Source organism: Podarcis muralis, chromosome 9, assembly GCF_964188315.1.
Source record: "Podarcis muralis chromosome 9, rPodMur119.hap1.1, whole genome shotgun sequence".
Classification (NCBI taxonomy): domain Eukaryota; kingdom Metazoa; phylum Chordata; class Lepidosauria; order Squamata; family Lacertidae; genus Podarcis; species Podarcis muralis.
Window position 1 is genome coordinate 47,396,142 of NC_135663.1, and position 19,729 is coordinate 47,415,870.

The 19,729-nt window shown below is 40.3% G+C and overlaps 1 long non-coding RNA gene across 1 annotated transcript; it reads right to left on the reverse strand.

Moving 5' to 3' along the window:
* Positions 1 to 2,376: 2,376 nt before the first annotated feature.
* Positions 2,377 to 15,768, reverse strand: LOC144328884 (uncharacterized). Its single transcript, XR_013394245.1, has 3 exons — positions 15,451 to 15,768; positions 9,088 to 9,180; positions 2,377 to 2,561 (listed from the first exon to the last, which is right to left on the reverse strand). It is a non-coding gene; the product is annotated as an uncharacterized LOC144328884 (long non-coding RNA).
* Positions 15,769 to 19,729: the final 3,961 nt, after the last annotated feature.

Consider the following 19,729-nt stretch of genomic DNA (forward strand, 5'->3'; position numbering starts at 1 on the left):
GGGGGCAAAGGAATGATTTTGAACCCCAAAGTGGCCAATGGGGGAAAGAGCCAACTTGACAGCCCCTTCTTCCTTTTGCCTGCATGTCCATTAAAAAAATCTTTATACCTTCCTGTGAAATACACAGAAGTCTGATGAGGAGCCCCCATGCCCAGGCTCATTGGGGCAGGGCATGTCTACGGGCCTGTGCCCCACTCATGAATGAAACTGAAGGATCTCCTGGGGTCATGTAATTTTAGCCTATGTGCAGTGTAACTTACTTCCTGCTAAATTTGCTTAGTACTGCTAATGCACATAATCAAACACACATACAAAATGCTCTTGAAATCTATACAGAACAGGAAAACATGATACTACAACACAATCCTGTACATATCTCTGCAAAAGGAAGCCATGTTGAATTCGATACAGTTTATTACCCATTAAACTGATATAGGGTTACACCATTAAACTCGGTGCCTCTCACTTTGCTACCACAATGTACTCAATTAAACCTTCTGGCCTTGTTTAGATTCTTTATGGCAAATTGTGTACTCAACAGCTCTCAACTCTTTTGATAATAATTTGCTTTACTTTACAAATAATTTGCCTTACTTTGCAAAAGTACGCTTTGCAAAATGCTATAGTAATCACTGTCGAATCCTGACCTTGCTCATCTGCAAAATTGCATAATTAAAAAGAGTGAAATTATACGTGCAGCTGAAAAGCTTGTGCATTCATGAAGGATCAAATAAATGACTCTTCAAAGGTGTACAAATTTCCTTCACATCATGCCACCTTGAGTGTTGTAAAAAATAAAGTGGAAAGGTAGGTTAAAGATTCCCAAACGAATGGATTCAAGTTACAAGAAAGGATTTTCCAACTGAACATCAGGAAAAACTTTCTGACAGTAAGAGCTGTTCAGCAGTGGAACAGGCTCCCACAAGAAGTGGTGGACTCTCCTTTCTGGGCGGTTTTTAAGCAGAGGTTGGATGGTCATCTGCCATGGATGCTTTAGCTGAGATTCCTGCATTGCAGGGGGTTGGACTAGATGACCCTCAGAGTCTTCCAACGCTACAATTCTATTATTCTATGATATCTTAATTATACTATCATTGTACCAGAGGAGCTGATTTCTCATACTATTATTACTATTGTAAAATGTTTATAAGTGGTAGAAAGAACATGCACTTCTAAACAGTGGGGCCATGGAATGAAAGAAGTAATGAAATTTCTGGGACATATGCATTCAATGTCAAAAGAAATGGACAGTACAGTCATACCTCGTCTTGCATTTGCTTCATGATACGTTTTTTTCAGGTTGCGTCCCGCGGCAACCGGGAAGTACCAGAAAGGGTTACTTCCAGGCTTCGCCACTTGCGCATGCACAGACGTGCAAAATGACATCATGCGCATGCACAGAAGCGGTGAATCGTGACCCACGTATGCGCAGGCGAAGATTGCGTTCTTTTCAGGTTGCGAACGGGCCTCCAGAACGGATCCTGTTCGCAACCAGAGGTACCACTGTATTGGATTTCGTTTCTGTTTCCGAAGTGCCATAATCCCTTTGCATTATGTGATAAGGGGATGATGTGTGGGTACATATACAAAAGACAATTATACAACATATATAAATGTTACAATAAAGTACAAAGACTGTACAATAGAAATGGATCTTGTTGTCGTCCATTAGATTGCTTTGCAGTAGTATAGAGGTATTTGGTACCCTGCCTTCATATGCACCACTCCCAAAACAGAGCTTCCATCCTTCCTTATTGCTCATGTGTGTGCTAAAGGAGAAGGAAGAAGGACGTTCTGTCTGGGACAGTGGACTGTTGCTCCTTGGCAGCCCCTAGGTGCAACAGATGAACCAGTTTTACTGTTGAAGAAAGACATAGGCACAGTGGCGTAGCGTGGGGGGTGCAGGGGGGGGCGGCCGCACCGGGCGCAACATCTGGGGTTAGGGCAAATCCACAGGTTAGGGGGCGCAAATCCACGGGTTAGGGGCGCAAATCCACGGGTTAGGGGGCGCAAATTACTTGCCTTGCCCCGGGTGCTGACAACCCACACTACGCCACTGCATAGGCACACTTCTGTCTCAGAAAACGTATCTTAACAAAGGCATGGGTGTACTCTGATGTGCAGAGAAAGGAAAGATTGGCACTGACTTATGTTTAATTTAGTTTAATTGGGGAAAACTTGCTGCATTTTCCAAATAAACATTTTAAATTGTTGTTCTTAAAGTACAATCTGCACACAATAACAATTCCACCAAAGCATTTAAACACCCTTAATTAAAATGTACAATAAAACAAGCCAGTTAAAAAGGACAATTAAAAACAGTTAAACAGTTTTCATCTTCTAAATGCCATAAGAATATTTTCTCCTTGTTTCCCCCCCCCCCTTGCCTGAGTTTTAGATGATTTATTGTGATGGAGAGCAAGTGTTGTTATTCACTCTTCCGCTGCAGCTCTTCCATTGGTCTTAATCCTGCTTTGCAGTCATGCTGATGCTGCTAGTTCCTTTCCATAGTTTACACAGTGGGCTTCTGCATTGGCAATAGAGTTCCTGCTGAAACTGTACTAGAGAAGAAACGAAGATCAGTACAGCTCTGAGGGGGAAATAAAATAATCTCGGCAGGGATAACTGTCTTCAAAGAACAGAACTCTCTCCTGGATCTTGAGATTTTGAGTCTGGAGTAATTGGCAAGCATCTTCAATGTAACAATAGATAGATAGATAGATAGATAGATAGATAGATAGATAGATAGATAATAGATAGAGCATATCTATCTCACTTTTCATCAACAAGTGATCCCAGGGAGGGTTACTAATGGCTGAAATATATGATAAAGGGAGTCAATATATTTTCTTACCTTTAAAAAAATGTTAATAGTCTTTTACATTTTAAAATACAAAACCATACCCTCCAACATTCCTCATATGAAAATAGGGACATCCTTAATCCCCTGCAACTGACCCTCCTTGACACCCATTTTTTTGTCCTCCCTGCACTGCTGCAGAGCATTTCCTACCAGAAGAAGGGTGAGTGCTACCGCAAGTACACCAATGGTTCCTTGGTGGTCCTGAAAAAATCCCTTAATCCCGTTTATTTTATTTTATTTTATTTTATTTTATTTTATTTTATTCTTTGGTATAAAAAACACACACCAATAAATAAATTTTAGAAAGGGGTAAGATTAGATGCAGTTACTCAAAGCTTTTTTTATATAAAAAAACCATCATGTCTCCTTGTGCCCCACTCTACTCCGCCTTTCTTCCTGCCCAGGGTCCTTGTCCTCCACCTGCCCCTCAGAGCCGGTGCGTCACATGGGGCTGGGCCTCAGTGGCGACAGCCTGTCCTCCTCCTTACAGGCTCTTCAGCAGTTGCTATGAGCTGCCCGAGGGAGGAGCTTTTCTTTAACTTCAGCAGGCAGTAAGTTTCTCTGTTTTTAAAGGTGATTTTAACTGATTTTTTACTGTATTCCTTTGGTATCCCAATTATATGCCACTAAGAAAAAGTAGTATCAAGCCACATGTAAACAAGTGGTTAGTAGCACTAAATAATATTTTAGATTTTAAAAATCCAGATATTCTAGATAAATTCTAAGAATTATGTCTAAAATCTAAGAAAGATTACATCGAAATATCAGAATTGATTTGAAATGTGCCAAGAATAAAAATGGCCTCTCTTTTCTGGAACCTATTTAACAGTTGAGCATTCAGCTCCATAACTAAAACCATGCTCTCTTAGTGTAATTCCTGGAGTGCTGAATGCCACCTCCATTGCACTTTTGTCTGGATTTCCAGCAGATCGCATTTTAACTGTTTGTACATAATTCTTGCCTAGGATGCCTCATTCCCATCTGTTGCAGTGGCATGCTGCCCATTCACCTGTCTACATTTAATTGAATAGGTTCCAACAAGAGATTATGTTGAAAAGGAACATCTGGAGATCTGAGAAACTATACCTGGTGGGAAAATGTACTAAATGGGATTTGCCGGTTTTCACTGGCACACATAAAGGCTTTACCAATACATCTCAGCCTGTAAATTTTTATCCCTGATATTTAAATTATTGGAATTTTATGCAGGTGCATGATTAATTAAACAGGCATTCACACCTCTAGATGTTATTGCAGTACCCTTGAAATCATTGCACTAGGTAGGTTATGTTACTCAGGAAAGTATCATTGTCAGTGTATTGTGGTCCCTGGATGAGCTGGAGATGGAGGTGGTGGACGCAATTCAGATCTCAAAGTCCCCTGAGTTGTTCCTCTTGTCTGCAGGTGGAGGAAGGGAGAAGCAGAAGAAGAACCACAATTCCAGCTACAACCTGAGTGGCATGAGGGTTCTGCAACCTTGAAGGTTTGTTATGTCAAGGGCCTGGAAAACTGGGAAAAGAAGACTCAGTGGCCCATTGCAACATGTCTGCTAGAACAGAGCTGAGGAACCAGTAGCCCTCAGGATACTGTTGAACTCCAACTCCCATCAGCTCCATCAAACATAGTCAATGACAACATATGGAAGGCCACAGGTTCCACTTCCCTCTGCTAGAAGCTGTGCAAATAGTTACCTTCACCCACTTTGATTTAGATTTAGCTGTCATAACAACAGTGGATCCTATGGAAATACCTGCCTGTAGCTGCCTGTCCTCTTATGATGGATACTGTTCAATTTGTGTGACCTAATGATGAGGACAAGACCTCTGGATATGTGAAATTGGCCTCTTGCATGATTGGCCTTTGATTAAAGCAGACAGAGAAGCCTTGGCTTGGCGGGTAAGCAGAGTGATAAATGCTTACCCACCCATTGCCTGTTGTGAAAGCTTTGTTTGGGGGAAGGGAGTCTCCCTGGATCCCAGCATGTTGAATAATTTCTGGCCAGCCTCAAATCTCCCAGTTTTGAGCCAAATGCTTGAGCGTGTCTTGACTTCAGTTTGAGGGTGAAACAATTGCTTAGACTAGTGGTCCCCAAATTAGTTTCCTATGGATCATTTGGAAATTTCTGAGGGTCTTAGTAGAACACTTAATGATTTTCTGCCTGTGCAGTACACTGTGCTAGGTGTTGTATGATTTATTTAGTTTATTTATACTCATTTATTTATACTACAGACCACCTGAATGAAGCTCATGGACCACTGGTCATTTGAGGGCCACACTTTGGGAACCCCTGACCTAGACCATTTCAGTTTGGGTTCAGGACTGGTTTTGTGACTGACACAGCTTTGGGTAGGGCAATGGCATCCTTCTGAATAACCTGGATGTAATGTGCTTGGGAGGCACTGTTCCAGTCCTTCCTTGGGGCTCAGTTCTGAGGTTCTAATCTTTCCTTGGGGCTCATTCCTAAAAGGTGCTGGTGGAGAACTTAGGTTTGATGTCTTGGCTCAATGAAGTCTGTCTCCCAACTACATGAAGCTGCTGGGAAAGATTGTCTTGTGAACTGATACATGTGCCATCAATTGGAATTGAGCTTCTCTTGAATAGGGTAGCGCTCCTCTTGAAAAATCAGATTTGCCATTTGGATTCAGCTGTGCATCTAGATATTTTGCAGTCAGGGTACTTTTGCCAAGCTGAGGGTCCTGCCAGACATCAGACCTGGCCATTTTAATGCATACCTTATGTGAATCTGGGTTAGATTGCTGCAATGATATCGACTTGGGCCTGCCTTTGAAGAGTCTTCTGGAACTTCACTTTGGTTTAGAATGCAGCATCAAATATGTAAGTAGAAACTCACCCCTGAGATTTTACATATTCTGCAATAGTTACACTGGTTGCCCCTTAGTTTCCACGCAGAATATGAAGTGATGATGATTTGCTTTAAAGCCCTAAATGGCTTGGGTCCTGGATACTCAAGGTTTTGTCTCATTCTGCTCCATAGGTTCTACCAGAAAGGCCCTTTTCTGTGTCTCATCTAGGAGGAGTTGTTATATTCTATAATGCGTATAGGCAACATCTCCTGAAAATGAAAATCAAATTTAAACTTTGTAGTCAATGATCACTTGAATTGCCAGATATATAGCATCCTGGGCAACTTAAATACATCTCTTTATTCATTGGCATTTATATGGTGTCTCATTAAATGACCATGAATAACCTTTTCGACTGAAGTACTGCGTCATTTATTGTACAAGGCTTTGATCTAGACAAAGTTATAGACTCTCTTGGGATCAAGGGGGAAAGCACATACACATTAACAAACTAGGCAGAGTGCTGATACATGTGGAGCAGAAAATCGCATTATTAATAGATTTTGCAGTTCTAGATGTGGCTAGCACCTTAAAGATGGAAAACAGATGGGTTTAAAATATTAACTGAGCTCACAACTTTTAATCAACTTTAATCACACTTACACCATCTAACTGTACATAGTGCTATAGTCCTAGATATTGAACAATAGCTAACATTCATCTTTGGCATTGTTACTACTTGCTCAATGCACAGGGCTGTGACACTATGTACAATTAGACAGAATAAAGTGCCATTAAATTGGTAAGTTTTAGAGCTGGGTCCCATATGCAGTTACATCATGTGATGTCTTGATTAGTAGAGAACACTTGATGATTCTCAAATGAATATGGATTCTATGGACAAATATTATGTTTTGAGTTCGCATTCAGTTGGTATTAGGGTTGACACAAATCTGGACACAAAATCCAGACACAAAAGTTGTTGAGTTTTTTAAATCAAAGAGTTGTTGAGCTATTTGCAAGGGCTGAATGTCCAGGAAATTCCAGATATGTGGCAACCTCAGTCACAACAGTCATTTACATTCACAGTTAACACTCATCAATAGCTCAAATTAATGCAATGATACAATCTGCTGAGGAGAGCAACATTCTCGTTTAACTGTAACATGGAAATGGGTGTCAATTTTCCTGAAATAAAGCTAAATTATCATTCGGTAATTTCATTAAAAACGTAAGCGGAAGGCAAGTATTTTGGTTATTTGAAGACTACCTCATAAAAACTTGGGTGGCTTTAGCCCCAACAAAGATATCAACCAACTGAATGGTCATATCTCAGAAGATACTGTTGCATGGCACCCCAAACACTGAGTAGTGTGAGATTCCAGGATTTTCAGATGCTTACCCAAGGCTTGTGGTTCTTTTGGAATGAGGTACAATGGAGATTGTAGTGTATGTTATATGGTTCATTTACAAATATAAACAACCTGAGCCTACGATGGAGGAGTTCACAACATTAACACTCCAAGAGGACTTCCCTTCCCTCTTTGTTTCTAGTTCACATCACTCCATGCTCAGCTCTTGCCTTTGCCTTTGCCTTTCTAACTACCAGCCAGTTGAAGAAGGGGGTCTACCCATTTGTTATCTAACACAGATCCACTTCCTTTGGTCCCTTAATGATCCATTATCCAGGCTATCACCTCACCAGGAAGCTAGCCTGGCTATTCCATGAATTAGAAGGCAGCCCAGGCATTTAGCCAACCCCGCCCCCCCAAAAAAACCTCCAACCCCTCATAACAGTATAAATTGTGTATCAGTTTCCAAAATGACCCCAGTCTAGCTCTAGTTGTGAGCAATTAGTTGCATGTAGAAGCAAGTGGCCCCAGATAGATATGTGCATCCTTATTTATATCATAAGACTTATCCTGCAGTTTAGGTCTAAGTAAGCACTGTGATATGAGATGGAGATACATATCCAGACATTTACGCGCATCCACACCAGCTGTGATCCCAGAAAACACTTTGTGTCAAAACTCCCTTGCAGTGTGTATTGATGCTAGCAGTAGAACTGAAACACAGGAGATGGTAAACCCATTTCTTTTGGTTATTTTATCACTATTTCAGAATGGAAACTCGCCCAAAGGTGAGAGAAAGAGAAAGTAATTTTGTAGGTCATGTTTCATGCAAATGAAGCAGACTGATGGGGGAGGGGGAGAAATCAGTGACCTACATTTCATAAGCCTGCATAAACAGGAGATATATTTCCATAAACATACTAAATATAAAAAGGACATAATAAATTAGAATGCTCTAGCTGAAATTTGACAGTCTTTCTTAAACATTCTAAAAAATATGGGGTGTGTATGTGGATGTTTCAGGAACAATTGAACAAGCAGCACCTGAAGGTATCATTAGGAGGCATGTCCTAGTTTATATGCATGTCATATCCTATTAATTTTGGGTTTTTTGCAGTATTATTACTATTATTTTAATTTACTATCCACCCATCACTGTAAAGTTCCAGGGTGGGTTACAACAATTTAAAATACATCAAAATGTTGTTTTGAAAACTTACAATTGCTCTCTTTTTAAAAATGGATTTTTTTGTAGGTCCTGAAAATATCTATTGTGGTTGTCAAAGGAATGTTGTCTTAAGGATCCACAAAAGGGGAGGAGGAAAGTCAAAGGGGGTGTATTGATTATATCTTAATTGTTTTCTTTGTTGTTGTTTGTAAACCTGAGAATCCAAAAATAACCTAAAAAGAGAGAGGCCAAGATAAAGAGGTACATCTTTGGCATTCACCCAAAACTGTATAATGAAGTTGCCAGATACACCTCTATGGTGAGAGAATTCCACAACATAGGGGCTGTCGCAGAGAATGTCCTCTCTTGGCCTGCCACTCTCTGAGCTGTTGAGGGTGGCAGAACTAACAAGAGGGTCTTGTAGCAAGCAAGGCAGACTTTCAGATATTTTGGGCCTGACTGGCAGCCTATGCATCTGTTTTAAAACAAGAATTAAATGTTATCTAAATGGAACACCAGCTGCGGCATTTTGGACAAATTGAATAAAGTTCTACCTATCACAGAAGAAACATTATACAGATGCCACGGCTGAAAGAAATAATAATGAATGAAAGAGAGAAAGTTAAACATGGTGAAAATGTGGTGCTCATATCCTGGATCATCAATATGAATATGTCTAACTTTGAGTTAGACTTAAGGCAATAAGTAAGACAAAAATAATTAAGGTTAATTGATTATGTGCTGGACATAATATACAACCACTGTCAAATTTCTGAACTGCTTGAGGCAGGAAAGGATAAAAGATAAAGTGCATTTTTGCAGTTCATTCATTTTCAAGAACATTTTGTATCCTTCCATTCAATGTTGTGATGCCTTAATTTGTATTTTGCAGATACATACTTGGCATGAAATGATCCAGTGACAATCTTGTTGATTTTGTTTCTCCATGTGATGTTGCCGATCCCCCTTTTCTTGAAATATCTGCACAGAGATCTGGGAGAATGGTAAAATGTGCATACATATAAAAATTATCAAGTAGGGTTTTTAATGAGTAAAAAATAGGGCAAAGAAATTGACTTGCTCTACACCTTCTTCAATTTTTATATTGCTTAAGGACAATGATGGGACGTTCAATACGACGCTGTTGCCCCCCACAGACAAGTGTCATCTATAGAGCTGGGAAGCAGCTGCTAAGAATTTTGTCTCAAAGTATCTCCCATAAACTGATTATTCATGTGAAGGGGCTCCATGCCAGGGCTGCCATATGTTCCACGATTTCAAATGTGGAATTAACTTTGGGGTCTTCCTAAAAAAAAGGTGAACAACTTTTGGGGTGTCCTGGTTTTTACTTTTTTAAATGTGGCAACCCTACTTCATGCAGATAAGGAGAAGTGGGTGCTAAGTAGTGCCACTGCACAGTTTTGTAGCCTCGATGTCCATGCATTGAGTGTAAATGTCCACATGTCTCCATGTGAACTGGAATCCTAACTCCCTGGATGGGACTTGAGTTCTAAGCGCTCCAAACAGTATGGTCAATGGTAAGGGATGATGGGAGTTGTCCAACAACAGCTGGAAGGTCACAATTTCCCCATCTCTGATGTAAGGTATCAGCTTGTAGGGAACTCTATGTCTATACATGTAAACTTTCTTGCTGCAGACATCCATCCTCAATGTTGGAGACTGAACACAGACCCAGAGAAGCCACATGTTGTGAGAGGGAGAGTCAGTGGTGCAGCCTCAGTCTCATAAATCAAGTAAAGAAAATCACAACCTCACCTCTATGTACTTCCATCCTGCATAAGCTCTGTCAGGCTCAGTCTTAAATGGTAAAAAGAAGTAACTCTGATTATTTCTAGAAAGTAGAGATACTCACGAAATTGCAAATTCTAGCACAAAGTGACCTTATCTGCATATATCAGACTAATCTGAAGAACTTGGATCACCACTTGATTTTGCACTTTTCCAAATATTGTGCTGGGGCTAGATAATGTCCCCATTCTTGTCTATGTCTGTTCTTTATTATAAGAACATAAGAATAGCCTGCTGGATCAGGACAATGACCCATCAAATCCAGCATCCTGCTCTCCCAGTGGCCAACCAGATGCTTGTGGGAAACCACCAAGGAGAGCATGAGTACTCTTCTCTCCTATGGTTTCCAGCAACCTGCATTGGGAAGCATTTATTTTCCCTGGGGCACCATGTCTTCTGTGTGTACAGGACTCCGATCAGGAAAGCGTCACACAGAAGCATCTTAATGAGAAACTGCAGAAGCACTTAAATATATATACCTTGGTACCTCAGGTTAAGAACTTAATTCGTTCTGGAGGTCTGTTCTTAATCTGAAACTGTTCTTAACCTGAAGCACCACTTTAGCTAAGGGGGCCTCCTGCTGCCGCTGTGCCGCTGGAGCACGATTTCTGTTCTCATCCTGAAGCAAAATTATTAACCCGAGGTAATATCTCTGGGTTAGCAGAGTCTGTAACCTGAAGCATATGTAATCTGAAGTGTATGTAACCCGAGGTACCACTGTATAGTTGAGGATCAGCTGAGAGCCTAGGGGATGCTGAAAAACCAAGAGCATGGATGATGAAAAGAAGATAACTCAGAGGGTTCCCAACAGGAACAATGTAAGGAGGCCCCAGGGGAATGTTCAGGCAGGGGAACCAGTGTGACAGCATTGTGGACGGGAGCTGCAGAGAGACCCAGGTGATGCCATTAAAAAACAGCTGAAAGTGCCCAGGGATATAGTTAATTAGGGAAATCTGAAGCACAGCAGAGAGGATCCGCTTTATTTTCAGATTGAGGCGACGTTAATTTTGAAATGGTTCTCCTGCAAAGGCATTTTGAGATAGACTTCCGCTAATTAAGTTTTGACAGAAACAAGGGTTGCTGAAACGCAGACACATTTGGTAGACATGCTGACCTTGCCTGTGAGTTCTCAATGAGAGGTTGACTCATTTCCATACATGTCAGCTCTTCCTAGCTTTTGTGCAGATGCCCAATAACACCCTGAATGCAAAGTCAATGCAGAGTCCCAAAGTAATAAGGTATCTCATAGCATGTTTAGTGGATTGATGGTATGTGCAGACCTAATAGGACCAGGTAAGTATTGTCTATGAAGCTGATTCCTAGCAACATGTTATCTGTGGTTGGAACACAATGATAGAGGCATTCCTGGAATGACTCTATGCCACCCTGAGATGAGTCAGTGGGACAAGATGCTCCCAGACTGTTGCTGCTTTCAGCTGGAATTCATTCACATTCTGGCAAATTCAGATTGCACAATTATAGCTTATTTGGAAGTCTTGCAAAGCAAATGCACTCTCCTCTCCAAAGACCAGACTTTCTGTGGCAAGAAAAGTGATGGAAAAATGCATTGGAATGTATGTGAGAACACTGTCTTGATGCAACATCATCTAACCTCCCTTCCTCTCTCTCCCTCTCCCTCTCCCTCTCCCTCTCTCTCTCTCTCTCTCTCTCTCTCACACACACACACACACACATACATACACAATACACACACAATCGGAATGAATGGTTAATAAATAACCCCCATTTGAACTATTCAAATAGTTCTCTCTCTCTCTTTTTTACTAGTGCCAATTAAAAAACATGTTATAGTGAGATGTTTATGAGATGTCTGAATAGCCTAATGTAAGTAATGAAGATGATGCTGTAATCTGAGATCACATTGCTCTTGGATCACATTGCTCAGTGATAATGCAGAAGCGAAATCCATTGCACAAATCTCAAAAACTTTCTTCAAAGCAGTTTTGTCCAAAACCTGTAAAATGCCATGTGTGTGTGTTGTATCTCTGTGGAGACTTCCCCGTGGAGCAGTTTGTATCTCTTTTCAGTACAATGTATCTTTTCATCTTTCATTTTTGGTCTTTCTGCTGCTCTCAGTAATTGCCTAAGCAGAGGAATTTCCCCTATTAAAGAAAGAATAATAATGAAAAATTGTGCTTGCATTTCTTTGTCAAGCATTTAAGGACTAAGCATGAACAGCCTCAGATAACTGCTAATTAATATTAATTCTTTCTGAATGCATTTTCAGTGCTGAATTGTTTTTCCTCTAGTTATTTCTGAGACATAAATTGGGAGGAATTAGTTCCTGGAGGGAATCATTAAGCATAGTCTATCTTCCTTCTAAAAAAAAAAAAAAAAAAAGCACCCATTCTACTATGTGTTCAGCTCTCCAAAAACAAAATGGTACTTAATTCATTTCAATGGATGAGGAAAGTGTGCTTGTGCAAAGAAATGTGTGCATGAATTCACTGCTTGCACTCAACTGAATGGGCTAGCTTAGGGGTCAGCATCAAGGCACCTGCGGGCACCAGTTCCTTGTCATTATTTTCTATGATTCCAAACAGATCTAGAAGCAAAGGTCTCTCTCTCCTTAGAGCCTCCATTTGGCCTGGAGCTGTATTTACTCATGGAGATTACACAACCTTCTCCCAACCTGGCAAATAATAGACCAACTCCCCAAGATGGTGATTTGCAATTCAATACTTTCTTGGGCTCCATGATCACTGCAGATGGTGACAGCAGTCACGAAATTAAAAGACGCCTGCTCCTTGGGAGAAAGGCGATGGCAAACCTAGACAACATCTTAAAAAGCAGAGACATCACCTTGCCAACAAAGGTCCGTATAGTAAAAGCCATGGTTTTCCCAGTAGTGATGTATGGAAGTGAGAGCTGGACCATAAAGAAGGCTGATCGCCAAAGAATTGATGCTTTTGAATTATGGTGCTGGAGGAGACTCTTGAGAGTCCCATGGACTGCAAGAAGATCAAACCTATCCATTCTAAAGGAGATCAGCCCTGAGTGCTCACTGGAAGGATAGATCCTGAAGCTGAGGCACCAATACTTTGGCTACCTCATGAGAAGAGAAGACTCCCTGGAAAAGACCCTGATGTTGGGAAAGATGGAGGGCACAAGGAGAAGGGGACGACAGATGAGATGGTTGGATGGTGTTCTTGAAGCTACCAGCATGAGTTTGATCAAACTGCGGGAGGCAGTGGAGGACAGAAGTGCCTGGCGTGCTCTGGTCCATGGGGTCACGAAGAGTCGGACATGACTAAACGACTAAACAACAACAACTTCTCATGTAATCTAAGGTTAAACACTCATGTGTTAGCTAGCAGAGGGCAACAATAGTTAATTATCAACCCATCTAAGTGCTTAGAGAGATTTTCTTGCTCTTCTTTAGCTTCAATGGAATATTCCAATTAAACCCTTTCAGCAATGCACACAGGCATTCTCCACTTCTGTGTGAATTGAACAATTATACTTAATAGAAATAAGCCCATTCACTCAGCTAAACTACCATAATCAAAAAAAGCCTGGGAAAATAGTTTTAATCTGATGCTCAGCTACATAGCTATTAAATAGCCTCAAAACTGAAGCCAGATCCTGAGCCACTGTGATATCACAGAATATTAACAAATAGTCTATGTGCTGAGGGTGGAAAGATCATTCTATTTGGTTTGTAATGGTTTCTAGAAGGGCTTGGGAACACATAACCTGGCACAAGGACACAGTTTCCAAACTATTAACCAGGATTTGGGCTTTATATCTCTACCCCAGTGAAGCAGTGACTTTGGTCACCTGACGCATGGAAGGATTGTATTTTCAGTCATCTTTCAGCAGTGCTTTATTGCATCCTTTCATTTTGCCATAATAACACTATTTTTATTTTCTAATTCCTTCCTGTGCATTGTAATAACATTTTCTTTTGAGAGAGGCGTATATGAGTAATGGCAGTTACATTTACTGCACCATCTTAGGTCTGGTATGTGTTTATTCCCATCTGTATTCAGGAGAGGATTTTAAAATAGCACAAATAACTGCTGAAGGAACAAAAAAGGGTGGCACAGTGTTTAATGACAGCTGTGTTAACCTTGGGATGTAAAAAATGTCCATTTTCATTGGCTGTAAGTAGAATGAGCCTGCGGTTTCTAAGCCCAGATGTGTGCAGTTTACTATAAAAATGTGATTAGCAAAAAAAAAAATTTAAAATAGTGGAAGGGAAATCTGTTTGGGGCAAGCCTGGTACAAATGTTGCCAGTGGCAGTAATATAAACCAGAACACTGCTGAGGAGGGCATGGAACTTTGAATAGCGAGCCAGTATGATTTCTTTATCTTCACATGTGAATTCATTTTGAATTACTGTGCTAAGTCAGGGCCAGTGATGCAAAAAAGAAAAGAAAAACAAACAACCTTCTCTAATCCAACTGCACCCATAAAATGCCATTTGCTGTAATTGAATTGGTCTGTCTGGGGTCAATGATTGAACCATGTGATAATTTTACAATGCCCTTGGAAGATTGAAGGCCAATTGTGCCCCAAAGTGATCCATCAAGGAGCTCTGTGGAGCTCACAACATTTATTTACTTATTATATCTTTATTTCATGAAATTTATATATCACCTGAATGTAAAAACAAAACAAAACCAGTTTACAAAGACAATTTTTTAAAAAGTAAAATTATCAGTAAAGACAGTTAAAAACACCTATTTAAATCATTCAATAAAATAAAGTAAAATCAGCAATGAACTAAAAACAGATTAAAACACACATCAACATATCTGGGAAGGCTTGTCTAAACAAAAAATGTTTTAGCAGGCGATGAAAAGAGTACAGTGAAGCTGCCTGTCAAGAGGCAGAGAGTTCCAAAGTGTACACTAAAATCTTGATTTCTTACATGTGCAGAACAAATATTTTCTGACACCTGTAACAGTGTAGTTCCACAGATCGAAGCAGTCAAGTGGGAGCATATGGAGCAAGAAGATGTTGCAGGTAAAGTGGTACCAAGATGTTAAGGGATTTAGATACTAACAGTAACACCTTGAAGTTTGCACAGTAGCAAATTGGCAGGCAGTGCAGATCTCTAAGCATAGGTGTTATATGCTGACAAGGCCTCACTCCTGTCAGCAATCATGCAGCAGCATTGTGCACTAACTGCAGCTTCCAGATCAAGCACAAGGGAGCCCTAGATAGAGCACATGACACAAATCCAGTCCTGGTCTAACCAGTGCATAAACTACTAGGATCAAGCTTTCCTGATCTATCTGCACACCCCCAATCTGACACTTATATTCTGCTTTTCAATTTCATGAAAAACCATCAACCAATGATATACTGAACAGTAAAATTAGGTCAATAAAATCCAAGTAATCAAATCAAAATTGGGAGAGGGGAAACCTCACAGGATTGACCCCAGAAACCTGGTAGATAGTCAGGAAATCACTCGTGCTCACCTATCCCTGGTAAGCAGTGCAGAGTAGGGATGAGAGGAGTTGCTGCAAGCAGAATGCCTGACTTGGACCTTGTGTAGGATTGACAAGAATTTGCTCTCCACCACAAAGAGTGAGTTTCAAAGCTTAACTGCAGAACAGTAGTTACAAATAAACTCACAAAGATACAAAGTAAACAAGCAAGCAATCTGGTCCCCTCTTCTTTAAGTCCTTAAACAGTTCAGTAATTTTCCTCTCTCTGATCCCAGAGAGATTTGATACAAGCATCTTCCTTGATCATCATTGTGGAGCTTAGTCGCTTCTCTGTTATATACTGGGAGCTCCTCCTCAAGACATGCTGAGCTGGCAGCTCTTCCATGCCTGCTTGCTCCCATGACATGGAAACTCTTGAGTTGTCAAGTTTCCAGCAATGAGTCATCAATGAGCCTAAACTCTCAATGGAAGCATCTGACCTTTTCTGCTGCCTTTACTAGAGACAAAACTCTCTTGTCTAATGCAAACTTTTCTGCATAGCATTTTAGAGTACAATGCAATCAAATGTAAAATTTTGTGCATACTAAACTTATATCTTTAACACTGAATACTAAAAAGCTAAAGGACCCCTGACAGTTAAGTCGAGCCACGAACGACTCTGGGGTTGCGGCGCTCATCTCACTTTACTAGCTGAGGGAGCTGACGTTTGTCTGCAGACAGTTTTTCCAGGTCATGTGGCCAGCATGACTAAGCCACTTCTGGTGAAACCAGAGCAGCGCACAGAAACACTGTTTACCTTCCCACCAGAGTGGTACCTATTTATCTACTTACACTTGGTGTGCTTTTGAACTGCTAGATTGGCAGGAGCTGGGACCGAACAACAGGAGCTCACCCCATCGCGGGGATTCGAACCGCCGACCTTCCGATCGGCAAGCCCTTGGCTCAGTGGTTTAGACCACAGTGCAGCCCGTGTCCCCAACAATGAATACTATTGCCGACAAATTCCAACTTGCCCCCATAGTGATCACCTAATCCCACATTGAGACAAAGGTAGGGTGGGTGGGATTGGGCAGATTGCTCAGTCAGTAGAGCATGTGATTCTTAATCTCAGGGTTGTGGATTTGAACCTCATGTTGGGCCAAAGATTCCTGCACTGCAGGAGATTGGACTAGATGATCCTTGTGGTCCTTTCCAACTCTATAATTCTATTCTATGTGTGCAAGTTACAAGGAGGTAGGAACTCCTGTATCCAGCAGAAACTGTTAGGCTGCAATGCTCAAACAGCAGTACATAATTATGTTCTTTCACTTGTGTACAAAATCCTTGTAAAACTACACATTTTCTTAAGCCTTTCAAATTGTGCAACATGCACAGCTCTCTCTCTCCTGCTAAGTTATTAACCTAATGACATTATAGCAGATCTTTTCCTAGATCTTTTTTTTTTAAAACCAAGATGGGGAAATAACAGCTCCCAAAGTGTCAGTGATTTGTCAGTTAAATGTACTTTTTTCTACAGTACTGTCTGTCTACAGTAACATCCCTTCCAGAAGGAAGGAACCCTGCTCTAATTCTCTCATTATCACTGTCACTTCAGATTGTCATAAGTGAAAAAGCCGTAAAAGACATTCAAGATGGAAGAAGTCCAGTTTATTGGTTCAAATGTCAATTTCACAGCTCAGTAGTTATTTCACAACTATGTACCGCTTGGCTAAACAACGTTTGCAGACAAATATTGATTTTTCTCCCCTTTTGCAAACCCTTCTTTAGTCCACTTTTCTGGTTGTTGTCTCTTAACATGATAATGAAAATACTCATAAACCATAAATATCTAGTAAAGCATTATTTACTTCCTAAATAAGGTGATGTTGTTGCACAATACATGTAAGACCTCTCTAAAATATTCCACAATAAAATACCTTTTCCACAAGGCGATTTGATCAACCCCTTATTTCCTTTCCCACTGCAACTGAATTTGTTCACATTTATCTCTTTGTTAACTATCTCATTGTATTTGCATTATTGATAATATTGCTTTTATTAATTTGATTTATTAGCTGACTTTCATCGGTTCAAAACAAATTACAATCAAAGGAATACGGTGGTTCCTAAAACTATACATCTCAAATATCAAAGACCAGTTCCCTTGGGAGCAAGGATGTTGCTATTGGTTTGCTTATAAAATGTTACCATATGCTTTTATGGTGCTATATATCTGGGCCAGAGTATCTGGAAGACCACTTTCTTCCATATGATCATCATACCTGTAAGTTGAGATCATATTCTATAAAGTCCTAAAAGGCTCAAGATCACAATACCTCAAGGATTGCCTCTCCCATATGAACCAACCTGGACACTATGATCACCATCTGAGGCCCTTCTTCATGTGTTTCCTCCATGAGGGACCTGGAGGGTGACAACACGAGAACAGGACTTTCCTGTGGTGGTTCCCCATATGTGCAATGTTCTCTCACGGATAATCTCTGGTGCCATCATTATATATCTTCAGGCACCAGGCAAAATGTTCCTGTTTAACTAGACCTTTGGCCTCTAACTATGTGCAGCCTCTTAGAGTGAGTGAGGTGTTTTTAATGTATTATTTTAATGTAAGTTTTTAATGTATCTATATCCTTTTTGTTTTTGTTTGTTTTGCTTGTAAGTCGCTTTGAGTTGCCTCTTGCAAGAAAAAGTGACCAATAAACTTAATAAACAATTATAATAATAAAAAATACAGTATTATTCTTCCATTGTTTCATGAGACCAACGGATGCCAACATTAACTGGTACGATTTGAATCGTTCACCCCAGAGAGGTTGTTTTTGGCCACAATGCAACATACATTTCAGAGACTGGTCAGTTCCAGTTCCTATTGTGTTGGCAGACTTCACAGAAGATGCCAAACCATTTTCTTCCTTGTATAAAACCGCTTCTTGCAGTAATGGAAAGTACTCCTAAAATGAAAATGAAATAGAGATGTGGAAATTAACCTTTGTATTTGTGCAAATAGTGCATTTCTGTTCCATATATATATATATATATATGCTTTCGTAGATTTTCACGGGTATAGGAATGCAGGTTTTGGTGTCCTCGGGTGTCTTCCCGTGTAAAAGTTGGGGTGTCTAGGCGACGTTTCGACGAGGTCTCACTCGTCATCTTCAGGCTGGTGCTTTCGGCTTCTTGTTACTGGAACAGAGCAGGATCTCAGTGTTTGAGTTCCTATAAATACTGTCGAGGAGGTGTGGTCAGAGAGGCAGTTCCCAGGCTAGTGTGCCATTATATATATATATATATAATGGGTCTCAGTGCAGATTAATTTTGAATGCACGAATGTTTATATGCTAAACATACAATGGTACCTATTGACTTTAACTACACCAATCTGTTAGAGGAGAAAACAGGCTAGATTCAGTCACCCAGTCCCTGCAAACAAGTGATTGTCAGCCTTAACAGAGCCAACCTGTTTTGGCAGTGTGCCCTCATGATCTGCATGAGGACCAGACAAGGGGAACTGTGCATTTAGCACTCTCTTCTCCCAGACACTGGCTTATCTGGCTGTTTGCCAATATGCTAAAGCCTCTCCCTTAAACAAACAAGTGCAATTAGTTCCTGTAAAAAAAAATTAAAAGGTGGATTGGTAAAAACACGAACCAGATCATGATCTCTTTTTAAATTGCCGCTTTGGTCTGCAATAGTAGCAGCCCTGTTCTTCCTTAAGACCTGCAATCAATTTGTACATTGAAATGTGCTTTAGAACTAATAAATAACTTAGGTGTCCAAACCTACTTGAAAACATCTCATTTTAAATTAATAAACCTGTACTAATGTTTGAATTATTCACTCTGGAATGCCGGTAGTTTGCTGGCAAACATATTGATCTACTGGATATTTTACAGGATGTGAATTTATTATACTGTTTGCAACTCAGTTACATTTCAGTATTTCTAATTGAACCTTGTTCTAAATTATGGAATTGAACCTTGTTCTAAATTATGGAACACTTTTACTCATGCAATATTCACATTTTTAGGCAGTGGTCCTGCACACACCAGGGAGTAAGTTCCATTGAATTTGCTGAGGTTGGCTTCTGAGCATGCAGGAGTGTATATTATAGGATTGTATATTAAAGGCAAAATCCAGAATTCCATTCAGTGCAATGAAGGAGTTAACATTTCCTCTAAATGCTCACTACTTGTACTAGACCTAACTTGGTTTGTGCTCATTAACTAATTAGCTCTGTCTGGCTGTCTTAGCTCTCTAGCCTCTTTGCCCTCTAGTCTTGCTTTCCTATTTGTTAAGATTGATTGTTCTGTAA